General features: G+C 38.0%; 1 pseudogene; it reads right to left on the minus strand.

The window, feature by feature from the left end:
- Nucleotides 1-3,112: 3,112 nt before the first annotated feature.
- LOC131788426 (uncharacterized) lies at nucleotides 3,113-9,747 on the minus strand (annotated as a pseudogene).
- Nucleotides 9,748-12,947: the final 3,200 nt, after the last annotated feature.

Consider the following 12,947-nt stretch of genomic DNA (forward strand, 5'->3'; position numbering starts at 1 on the left):
TGTGACGTCACGGGTGGAACCTACAAAGTTTCGTTTAATAATCGCGTGAGACACGGAGTCTTTTCCACAGCCGTTGTTTGCCGGTCTCGTCACGATTTTTTTACTTACAGTTGACTTCAATATACTCAGTTTTTTCATAATGGTAAAGCGTTGTGTCGTCCAGTTTTGTATTGATTAAAAAAAAACTGGGCATACAACGCAAATATTTCCAAATGACGCAAATTTGAAGCCACAATTTGTGAAACTTGTTCAAATGAAAATAGCCGATTTCGTCGAGCCGTTCGAACATTCTGTTGTTTGTAGCAGTCATATTTTTCTTCCTGGTGTTGTACCGACAATTCAGGCCCTACCAGAAGCAAATTATTCGGAACTATAAACAGCTAGCTGTAGTACTGTATCATTAAATCAATGACAGAAACAACTCAAGCAAATCTCAAAATGTAACGAAACAGATGAAACGGAAAACATTTAGCTTACTTGTTTCCGGTGTGAATCTCTGTGCCTTACTGCTGCCTGTACGTGTAATAGGCCATCTCTAGCACCCAGAAATCGAGGCAAATTGACTAAAAACCTGGATACTCAGTGATACAACTTATCTGGGTTTCAGACCCTCGCTCCTCTACTTTTTGCCACAATTGCCCGATTTCCGTACAACAAACACTTTCACGAGTTGTCGGCATTGGTTGACAAGTTCCACACTCGCACCTTTGACAATTTTATATAAAACACCCTCGGAAGCTCAGCGGGTTTAAAAAATTTCTGTTGCATTCTTTTAGATTGTGCCCTTGCTTTATTGGATTTTCATATCAAATACAAGTAAATCACACAGTAAATTAGATACCAGTCTGAGTTTCCGAGGAGGTCGCATCGCTGTCAACACTGTGTTCGTGCGGATCGCTTCGGTGAACCCTACGCAGCTCATATTGTTAAGGACGTGGCCCAGACTCTCCTAAAGATTCTAGACCATCCCCATCGCCGTCATATACTAAGCTTAGGGCATTCGAGTCGCTATCTTCTGAAAGACATCTTCGAACTACCGCTACTTACACGAGCTACCACACCAGTTCTACTAGGGAATATGTGTTGCGCAATATTTTAGTTCCACCGCTTACATCACGACTCTCACTATTGTTTTTACCGGAAATGGAATTTCAATTGAAAATGCCGATTTTCTCCTAAAATAAGTCGAATTGGACAAAACGAATTTCAGATTCGTTCTCTAGGCCACTTTTTACATTGTATGAGAAAAACATGTATTTTTGGGTTTACATGCCCTTTAAGCGTACAAAAGTTCCTTTGTTGCTGGAAGCGATTTGTTACTCAGACGAAACTGGGCAGAAAAGTTCAGGGTTAAAATGTTTGAGGAAGTTGTGGGCGTCAAAACTTCCTCATACAATTTCATCTCAGTTTATCAAGTTTAGTAAAAACAGACAGTTTCTGAAAATCCTTGTGTTAAATGAACAATCTTTCATCAATATTTTACCGAGAAAAAAGATAAGTGGTGAAAGACGGCGGGCAGGAGGGAAGAAATCTGTCACTTAATTCCGGTTTACCGTAAATGTGCGGGAAATGTATTTCAGACAAACTGAGAGAAACTTCACTAGACCTTCTTACACTTGTCTTAAATGCCTCCAAGTAACGAGTGGCGTGTTTACTGTCTAAATGAAAATAACCCTTTCAAAACAGCAATTTTTCTTCTGAAGGTTCCGCGACCGTATTAATTTAAACAAGCAATGAAATTAATGCACTACCAAACAGAACGAAGTTTAACATCATCATTAACCAACAAGAACTCAGAGTAAAATCAGGCAACCTGTTTCAAGCGCGGGAAAACGCGACTGACCAAGTTGGTATTGGTTGTAGATCTGCATTAGATTAGTTGAGATGGTGGCGCAAGTTTTGCAGACCAATCAGGAAAGCAAATCAAAGCAATCTAGGACTATTTTTGGTACTCAATTAAATACTACTCTAGAAGCGAAATAAATTGAAACCACGAACTACGCTTCGAAGCCTTTTTGGGGACACTGTTATCGAGTCAATTTGATGACGATAGATTCAAACGTTCAAATTTTCAAAAGAAAAAAAAGGGAGAGATAGTCTCTTTGCAAACTCTTTAATTCTACCTTGTGCTGGTTTTTCATCTCTCTGAGTTTGTTTCTCAACTTCTCAAAAGATGGTCTCAAGTTAGGTTTGTCTCTCCAACATCTCGCCATTATTTCATACCTGAAACACGAGGATGTTATGAATATCTTGCTATGTCATTGGTGGCCTAGAAACGGTCCAACGTATTCTTAATGAACAAGCTTTTTTCGTAACAAATTTCATCTCTTTTATAACAAAGGAGAAAGGGTATATACCATAGTTATAAACTCGTGATAATGTACTTCTCCTTTCATTTCCCTGGAAATGAAGGCTGGTTCAACAAGTAAAAATGGTGAATCTTGAGGTGCACATGCAACCCGAACAAAAGCAGGACAAATACTATTGAACGATAAAAGCCATAAAAAAAAAACACAAACAAACAAACAAGCAAAACCAAAAACCAACAACAGCAACACCATATTAACATACAACTTAGCATCCAAATGTTGTGGCATTCTGTATCCCTCTTGAAGTAAGTTTGCGATTTTTCTTCCATCCATTCGTGGATACGGTTAACCACCTGAATTACAGCAGGTAAGGTTAACATACTCTAAAATGAAAATCTTTACATATGTAAAAATATTTTCACATAACAATTAATTTTTTAATCATTGTTCATTAGTTCTTTCGGTCAGGTCCAGCGACTGTGGCAATCTAAACTAGCTTGGTAGTTATGAAACAGATGGCCAAAACTGAATACCTCAGAATACCCGAGCTGGAATAACTTACCAATTGTGAAAATCTCATAGAGAAGTATTCCGTAGCTCCGCCTGTAAAACAAACGGGATGAGTTTAAGGAAATAAGAAATGCGAAAATAAGCATATCCACTGCTTTCTGAGATGACCTCACATCAAGAAAATGCAAAGACCAAAATACGGAATCAACCCAATAACTTTTCCCAGTCCTGAAAACAATTCATACAAAACAAACTCGTTAAGTATAAATGCAGTGTCTATGACTTCCTTGTAGTCACACATCACTCTTGGTAGAATATTTTCCGTAAAGCAACGCCTCAATGGCAGTCCATTTCACAGGGGGACGCCCCTGAATAAGAAGCAAAAATGCAAGGAGTTGGCGTAGTCCTTAACAAGAAAACAGAAAAAAGAAAATCTGGACAAACTTCTAGGTCTGACCAAAGACCACTAAATACAACCTGATTTCAGTATTACTTGGTACCTGACAACATTTTAACAGCTACGAGCGTCTTCTTGGGTCTTCCTTGTAGGTTACGACTGTTGCCTTGGCAACCTGACTAAAAGCACCTTTTCCAACGATCTGCTTTATCGTCACATGTTCTTTAGGAATCTCACAGGAGCATGTGCATGGAACAAGAGAAGCTTACTCGCTGATTTGTTCACTGCTGAGTGGACTTGCATCTGCTATCACTTGTGAACGAGCTCTGTCATCTAGTGCCATGTAATGGCTTTGAGAAGGTGTAGGCAATTCGACTGCACTGTTAGAAAAAAAAATTGTTTTCAATTTGATAATACACAAGTAGTTACTTGAATGACGTATTTAAATGTATCAAGGAATAATCGACGTATATTCTTTATGGATCATAACTTTCTGGATTTGGGTGAAACGTCAACCACAATGAAAAGACTCTCAGTAAAGACAGCAACTTAAGAAAAAAAGCGCCTTAGACCACAGGAAGATATATCTATACAAGGTAAAAGATTTCATCGTTTGACCTACATTTGCACTTTCTCTTCTTTTATTACTTGAATTTCCAAATGTTCTGAAAAAACAACACAAATATATCATGAAACAAAACCAATCCCCTTAGCCTGAAAATTTCAAAATAACTGGAAAACTTTCTTGAGAGTCCAGTCAGAATCTCACCTGGAAAACGGATGCAGGAAAGAAAAGAAAACAATATTCACTTTTTATTGGAGTATTCACCTTATTTATTTTTCAAATTCTGTGCTCTTTGATTTTTAGATTCATTCTTGGACTGGCAATTTTCTTTTTCTCCTTGTTTCGCATGTTTTACATAAATTCATCAAGCGCTAATTTTAAGTGCCCATCGTCGTTTACTTAAATAATTTTCAACCAACTTTGTGCTGAACTAAAATCATCATATATTTTTTAATTGTTACCATCATTCTGGATCTTTCTATGCCTTTTGGAAGCTATCAAGAAAACTCACGAAGCGACACCTGAAACATCTCTACATCGCTTAAAGTTTTACCTTGAAGAACAAGTTTGATTATAATGACTGATATTGGCCGTTTTTATGCTAGAGACGTTAAAGTTGTCTAAGACGTTAAAGTCGTCTCGAGACTTTAGGCTTTAGACTTTAGACAACTTTAACGTCTCTAGTATAAATGCATCTATTGTCTTATCTTACACGAAACTTCCAGAAAAAAATTAAAAATTTCCTAGAACGTACTGACTCACATTTCAGTAAACAATAACCTTCCTTTTCAGAGGACTATTGTGTGAAACTCAGGGAGCAGGTTTGCATGTCAGCCAATGGAAGATTTGATCAGAAATAAAACGATGAGTTCCAAAAATTGTTACAGAGAAAATTCAAATATTTAATGATTATTTACCGAAGTTAAACACAAAAAACTCCATTTGAAGCCAGTTTATTCTGAATGCCGGGAACTAATGGGCTAACGAGAGGGAAATTGTTCTCTATCTTATTCCCCGGCGGGTGCTTTACTGAGGTAGCCGCCTACTTCAAATCTCATTGAAAGCACTGTTCAAGTATTGAAAGTTCCATTTCCCCCAGTAACGAGCTGAGGAGAAAAGGATCATGTGCACAAATTGGCCGGTCTCTTGTGACCGAGAAAAAACAGACTTTTTCTGTAGACACCTTCTAAGTGTACAGCAGACGATAACGGTATCACGATCAGATTAACTAAAATTTTTTTGTGAAGGCTTTACAAATTCGTCGACCATATAGACATAGACCTGTCTGTGTAAAATAATATGTTTGGAGCAACAGTAATAATGATAATAATAATAATACTGATAATGATAATTATGATAAGGGAAAATCGCTCTACTAGTAGGGAACATCTAGAAAACTATTACTTGGGCCTGAAGTAACATCAAGCGATCTTTCATTGTATAAAAAAGTAAGTACACTTGCAGTTGCCGTTCTTTTTTCTTTCTGTGTCAACGGACCATTAAGATGTTGATTACTGTGCAAGTGATAACTATTACAATAATTGTAGTGATATGTCTCTCCGCCTTTTAGCTAGAGAGTGTCTTACATGATCTATCATTATTGGATCAATCACAAATATTCACATGAAAATAGTATGGCTGTTAAATTGTTAAATGGATTGGATGGATTGGTCCATAAGGAGCAACGCAAGTAGAAAGCAACATTTCGATACAAAAATCTCACCTTCTGCTCATCGCAACCTCTGTGGTGGAAAAACGAGACAAAGAAACATAAAAAACAAACGAAAACAAAACAAATAATGGATGAACAATCGACAACAAACAAAATTATCTCGCACAAGCAAAGTAAAGTCTGTTTGATGCGCATCAAGTTGAGTCAAAGTAAACAATGTCAAGCGCGATCTTTTGACTATTACTGGCTATCAGAAAATTAGATTACAAAACATTAATTATTAGTTAACAATACACTATTTTAAAAGTTATCTATTAAAAACAAGGATGCTTAAACAAAGATCATCATGCAGCGGATAGTGAACTAAAACTAGTGCCTGGTCTTAGAAAAAGGAAAAAATATTACAGATATATTTCTGGGATACCAAACCTACCGTTCATTTGAGAGCATAAAATGTATGCAACACTTACCTTTAGAGCCTTATGTGTTGCGCCTCTTTTTCCCGCAAGTCCACCAAACTAATATTCCAGCAACAGCCAGTGCAGCAACTGATCCAAACAGTGCACCAACAATAATATATACAGTACCTACAAAGCGTGATAAGCTTGAGATAAATTTTTGTAACTGAAAGCGTATCTTCTCAAGCCAAACAATTGGGTCGAACTTCAGTTGTATTGAGTTTCATTTTTTCACAAACGAACCCTTTTTTCACTGAGATAAAAATTTAAAAAAAGTAAATCATTATGTTTATAAAAAAAAAAAAAAACTTAATGTCATAGGTGTCTGGAGAGTACTTAATCAGATTAAATTACTCGTTACTTTTAATAATGGTTTGCCTGCTTTTGTCCCACTTGGCAGCTCTAAGGATTTCACAAAAAATACGCTCGATTCATCTGAGGACGGAATTAAGAGGGCCACTCAATTATTTTCTCTCTCAGAAAAACAAAACGTAAATTAACTATTGGTTGCATGTTTTCCTAAAAAAATAATCAACAGCTAACTAAGCGAAATGCACAACAAAAGCGCGTGCGCGATTTAATGAAGCGCACTGTCCAATTACACAGGCATGACACATACTCTGTCCTAGTACACTATCCAATTACGCGCATGACGCTTATACTGTCTTGTTATCGCTCATATCGGGCTGCCAATAGCCATTCATGTTCAAGAATTTATTTCCAGTTTTGATTACAACTGTTACTGTCATTGGAGCTGTTGTTAAAATTGTTATCCTATCATTATACACCAAGCTCTCAAATCTCTGTAAAAACCTGCTACAGTATCAATTCTGCAGTCACTATAATAATTGATGCTTCCAACCATGTACAGGGCAAGGCCATCAATTAATCAACTTGCAAAACGTTTATATTAAGTATAAGGAGGACTTACCCCCACGGCCACCGTCAGGTGTTGATGTGGCACCTCCACCTGTTGGTTCCACATCAGGTCTTTTCCTTTTATAGAACCCACACTGAACTCTTCCAGTTTTCCACCTTTCAAGGCGTCATTAAGTGTTACGATAACATCTTGTTCCTTTGTAGTGGAGTTGAATTTCAGAGCAAGGTCAACAATTATACTTCCACACCTTGGATCAGACAACAACCGAGGGTTAAACAGACATGAAGTGTAAAACAGACAACAAAATAGTCAAAAAACCAAAAAGGAAATAAAATTTGGAAACGTGAGCAACTTCATTTACGTACCTGGCACTCATTGACTGCACTCTTTTGTAATCAAATTTAACAGCAAATGCTCTTTTAAGCTGTCAGTAAACATTTCAACTATTTGACTAAAAATGTTAGTGTACATGTATCACACATGCATTGTGCATGTACACGTACATAAGTACAAATGAGGTTAACATTATACACTTAATGTATGGTCCCAAGGGAAACATTTAGTTTTGTTTTCCCTCGAGTCCTCATGTTTACCTCGACTTTGTCTTGGGAGACATCAGGACTCAAGGGAAAACAAAACTAGCTAGTTTCCCGACAGACCATACATTAACTGCTTTGTTATACATTTAGACTTTCCTTAAACAGTCATGTGCTGTTGTATTTGGCATGCGGGCAACAACTTTGCAATTGTATCCCGGTCAACCAATCACAGAGCTCGCTTTGTTGAGTGAAAGTCTAGGTATATAACTACAAATATTATTTACTATAATTTGGTTGAATGTGGCCGTTTTGTTAAGAATCAGCCGAGAATAAGTCTATGAGTATTAATGAGTCTGTTTCTTTGAGAGTGCTACTTCAATGAAAAAGTTGCTCTTCTTTTTGTCATGTGCTTCGTATACTTGTTGCAAAAAAGCACCTGACCAATTATAGCCCTAAATACAAAGCATGAGCAAACGATGAATAATAAGAAGATTTGACAGAACCCTAAGAAACTGAATGCAGTCTAGAAACACAAGAAACACTGTCGAATGAAACAAAACGTTCTTCACACATTCTCCAGAAGCTGAATTTCCTTTCAATCAATATACAGTCTGCAAATCAGTCTCTCACCCTGAACTAACTAACAATAAATAAATACATGAATATGAAAGTGATCTTCGCAGTAATGACTGCTAATTGAGCAGTAGTGAAAATAAGACCTGAAAACAATTCAGGCCTGTACAGGATTTGAACCCATGACCTCAGTGATACCGGTGCAGTGCTTTACTGACTGAGCTAACAAGCCAGTGAACTGGGAGCTCGTCATTACATGTATGTTGGTTCCAAATAAACCCGTGCAGTGATGAATAATCCGCATCAGCATCGCAGAGGTCGTGGGTTCAAATCCTGTACAGGCCTGAATTTATTTCATGCACGCCTTATTTTCACTACTGCTCAAGTAGTGTTCATTACTCCGAAGATTGCTTTCATGTTCATGTCTTCATTTGCATTTCACACATATGACTTTCATATATTCACAGTTATTTAATGCATAAACAGATATTAAATAATAAACTGAGTATAGGCAATATTTTATTAAAGATAGTTACCTCTTCTTCCAATTTCCTCAGTAACAAAGATTTGTTGTATTTTTCGTCTGTGCAGTTTTCGCTTGTGATGACACTGGTTATGTTAATCACATTTCCTGCAATGTCTATGAAGCGGAATGATGGCTCAAGAATCTATCTTTATGTCATAAGAACCAAGTACGCCAATAATTTACAACTAACAAAATGCTGGAAAGTCTTGCATAATGCTAACAGATTTTCTCAAAATGTTTATTGATACAGGTATTTATTTTGATAAGTCCCTGGTTTAACTCTTAGAACTCAATCAAAATTTCATGTTGGTACAAGTATGAAGCTACAGCTGTATATGCGGGACTTTAATGTAACTTACAAATGATGGCAGTTTTTTGTATCAGGTCCATGTACATTGGTGACTCAGCAGGTATAGCTGGAATCGTCCGGTACTTTTGAAATATCAAGAGTATTCTTGTTACAAACATGTCCTGGGTCACATGCAATCCAAGTGCAAGTTGGTGGAGGGTTTTCTTCTACTTCACAGTTAAGAGTTACACTTTGTTGTACACCAACAGCATACTCAGTTTGAAATTTAACAATGGTGACTGAATCTGTACATCGAATTGGAAAATAAAATATCAGATTAGAAACAGCATCTACACAAAGATACATATGAGTGACTTGTCTTCAATAGCTAAGGGGTCCAGACACACCAGTACACTTACATACAAAAGGGTATTCTTTATCTAGTCCGATGTTTTGTCATTGGATTCACTTACATGGGCTTGCAAAACGTCCTCCTAATTTGTGTACTGTGGTTTCAAAGAAATTACTATTTTCTGGATGTTAACTGGGTGATACTCTTGTCATTCATAGATGCATGTTAAATAAATTAATGGTAATCGAATTTTTAGTGTATCCAATAATTAACACTCAGAAAACTATAGAGGTGATACTGTATTTCAAATCTTTGAGCTGAGATCTTGCCAGATATGCCTTGCCGGAAAAGAACGAAAATGTCGAATTGATTCACCCACAGGTATTTTGTGGTAGATTGTGTGTGTTGTGCGAATAACTGTAACCAAAAATAAACTGTATTCGTGCCACGGATACCTGTTAGTACAGACTGCAGACCGGATACAAAATGTAGACCAGGTACAAAATGTAGATTACAGACTGCAGAGTGGGTACAAAACGCAGACTGAGAATCAAAAGAGTTTTTCCGTCTGGCATGTGATAACATGCCATCTTACAACTCTCCGAGCGCCACGCAATCACTCTTCCGCGATCAGCTTTCACGATTATTTGTACTATTGTGGAATATTCCTGAGCCATTTCTTGATCAAAATCGATCCTAATACCGTAAAGTTCCGATAGTAACGACAGTAATGACCCCCCGAAAGTAGCGCCCCCCTGAAATTAACCTCAATTTTTTGTGGCCGCCGGTAAATCCCGAAAGTAGCGACCTCCCGAAAGTGGCGACCCCCCCCCCCCCCCACCCCAAAAGTGGCAAGACCAAGTTTTTTAAATTGTATACCGTATACCTGTAATTTGTCAATCAATAGTCAAAATTTTAATGTACAATAATAATTTTTCGTGCAGTGTCACAAAATGTTCACGATAAGGCACTTTAACTCGTAGCAAGGGGAAGCCTTATGCCACCATTCGTCCTTGACATCAGTTCACTTATGTTGGGATGTGAGAACCAAACCGGTATAATTTCGTATCAACAACAGGAACGTTTCTTCAAATTGAAATTGAAAACTCTATATAGTTTTCGTCGATTAACATGAACGTGTTTCTTCCAATTAAATGACACTGAGTTACCGGTACGGGGTACAGACTAAAACGCAGCGGTGCGTCATGCAGTACAATCGAAGCAGTTTAGCTTTCCTCCTCTGCGTCAGTGAATAACTCGATCTCCTCTATATCGGCTGATTCACCCATGCGGTAGTCCGGTAAACCATCGATATTTATTTCATTGTCAAAAATTTTCCGCTCACTCTCATCGTGAAGGAACAATAACTATAATCGCGTTACAGTGTAAAGGACTCCAATTTCTCTCAAACAACTATCCACCATTTTCACAGCATGAGTAACACGTTTACTGTAGGTAATCTGATATCTTTCATCAGTCCAGTGATATCGCATTTCTCATAAAGAGCGGTAAAATATACGTTAAAAACACAGAAAAGCCAACATTTCTCATTCTAAAAGTTGATTCCATTTTACCGCTCTCTCCGAGTCCCCATTACTTCGCTGAAATTTGAACACCCCTCTAACCAAAGAACAAAAATGACGCTCCTATTGGTGCGAGTTGTAGTTGTAGTTTGTTTATTAATACCAATTGCAGCCACGAGGCTGGATTACAGGTACAGCGCAACACCCTAATTAACAATACTATGTGCATAAAGAAACGTTACAAAATCTTTAAACCTATTAGTATTAACAATAACCTTGTGTTGAAGCTGGTGCCTTAGATTGTATTTTGATTCATTATTAACCAACAACCCCTCACATATGGGAAGCAGTGGGTTGCCAGATTTAACGCTTTTCATGAAATTGACGCACGACTCAGCCCTACGAACTTCCAACGGTGCAAGGCCGGACTGACACAGCGCAGAAAGTATTGTGATTGTCATTCAACTCACTAAACTCAGAACGAAGTTTATTTTGGAAATTTTGAAAGAGTTGGCTGAGTTAAGGGGTGTGTGATTTTTAGTCACTTAGGGCACGTAGGATATTATATACTCTTAAGATGGAAGATTCGTGCCATATCAGTTTGATGAGCGTATGTGGACTACACCTCACAACATCAATCATGGATATGTGCATCTTTTCCAAGTTCTCTTCTTTTTCTCCACAACCTGACGCTACATTCCGAGACTCCAAATCCTCTTTCAGCAGTGCGGTTTTCATTTTGCTTTGCAAACTGGATAATTCTGAGCATTTCAGACACGGTGTAGCGAGGGTTGTCCAATATACCCAAACTGCTACGTTTCGTCAAAGGCAGCTTGCGAATCGTTCTACCGGAAGTCGATTCGCGGTTAATGCGTTTCATTATACCCGAAATCTGATAAACCATCTCTCATTGGATGGAAACGCACACCGGAAGTCAATTTACAAGACAATATTTCGCAAGTAACTGTCAAGTGTTCTTGAAAATGTTGTCCATTCGACTCGAATCGAACGCCTCCTCTCAGTTAAAGTCGACCCGTCATACCAGTAGTCGATTTGCAAGACACTAAGAAAATATTCCGTAAGTAGCTACCAATTGGGGTTGAAGATGTGGTCGAATCGAACGACTCCTCTCAATTTAAGTCGATCCGTCACACTGCAAGTCGACTTCCAAGACACTTAGAAAATATTCCGCGAGTAATTACGAAGGGGGGCTAGAGATGTTGCCGAATCGAACGACTCGTCACAGCTTCCGGTGTGTCGATTCGTCAACGACCGTAGACGAATCGTAGCGGTTTTGGTGTATTGGATATGTATGGACATGTATGGGTGTAGCTTTGACGTTTAGCCATAGTAAGTTTCGTTGCCATATTGAATTTCTGATCACTTGCGATTACAGTATAATACGGTGGGATTGTGATGTTTATCTCGTCACCTGTTTCTTAAATACTCTACTAAATTTATTCTTGAATCAAAATTGAAAATGTTTCATTGGTAGAAAATTTAACTTAAACTATTAAAGACCAACTACAACAAAACATTTGTTACTTTCAGTGGCGGATCTAGACCTTGAGTTAAGGGGGGGGGGGCAGGTTTTTTTGCCGCTTATCCTGCCTTCTTTTCTTCGTTCTGCGATTCCTTTTTTTCTTTTCTTTTACCCAAAATAAGGGGGGGGGGAAGCTGGGGTCCCCGGGGCCCCTTCCCTAGATCCGCCACTGACTTTCTTTGTTGTGTTTTTAACGTATGCAAATTAGGACGCGCCTGATAAGCAATAGAATCCGTGTAGAATAGGCACCGCGATTTTGATGGTTATTTTTAAATAAATAAAGTGCATATTATACACAGGTATATATGGTACAAGCGAATCGGGTGGCTTGGCGAAATCTATACGTATTTTAAGTAAGTAATTGAGTAACAATTTCAACAGACCCATAATCTTACTAAAGCTCGGTTATTCGCGCTCCAGACGGTGATTAATGAGAAAATGAACAGAAATTCTGTGCTAAAACGGCTTCAGAAGGGCTTTATAAGCAAAGCAGAAGTAAAATGGCGACAACATCAATCCAGGAAGTCCTCAAACACGAAAATCTTTCCGCCTCTCGCCTCTTTCGGTTTTTTTAAAAAAAAACATATTTCCGCTTTTTTATAAAGTCATTTAGTTTATTACTGGGATACCTGTGGTAGCCCAGTCATTAAATGCCTTTGTTTTTTTGTCGTCTTTTTGTTTTTTTTCCTCCACCACAAAATGGAAAAATTGCGCAATAGTACCCAGTGGTCTTTGGGCCCTCAACACCATGACAACTAACTGTGATCCAATGAGGTGTTCACATGCTGATCACGCGTGTTATCCTTCAACA

This window comes from Pocillopora verrucosa, chromosome 6 (genome assembly GCF_036669915.1).
Source record: "Pocillopora verrucosa isolate sample1 chromosome 6, ASM3666991v2, whole genome shotgun sequence".
NCBI classification, from domain to species: Eukaryota; Metazoa; Cnidaria; class Anthozoa; order Scleractinia; family Pocilloporidae; genus Pocillopora; species Pocillopora verrucosa.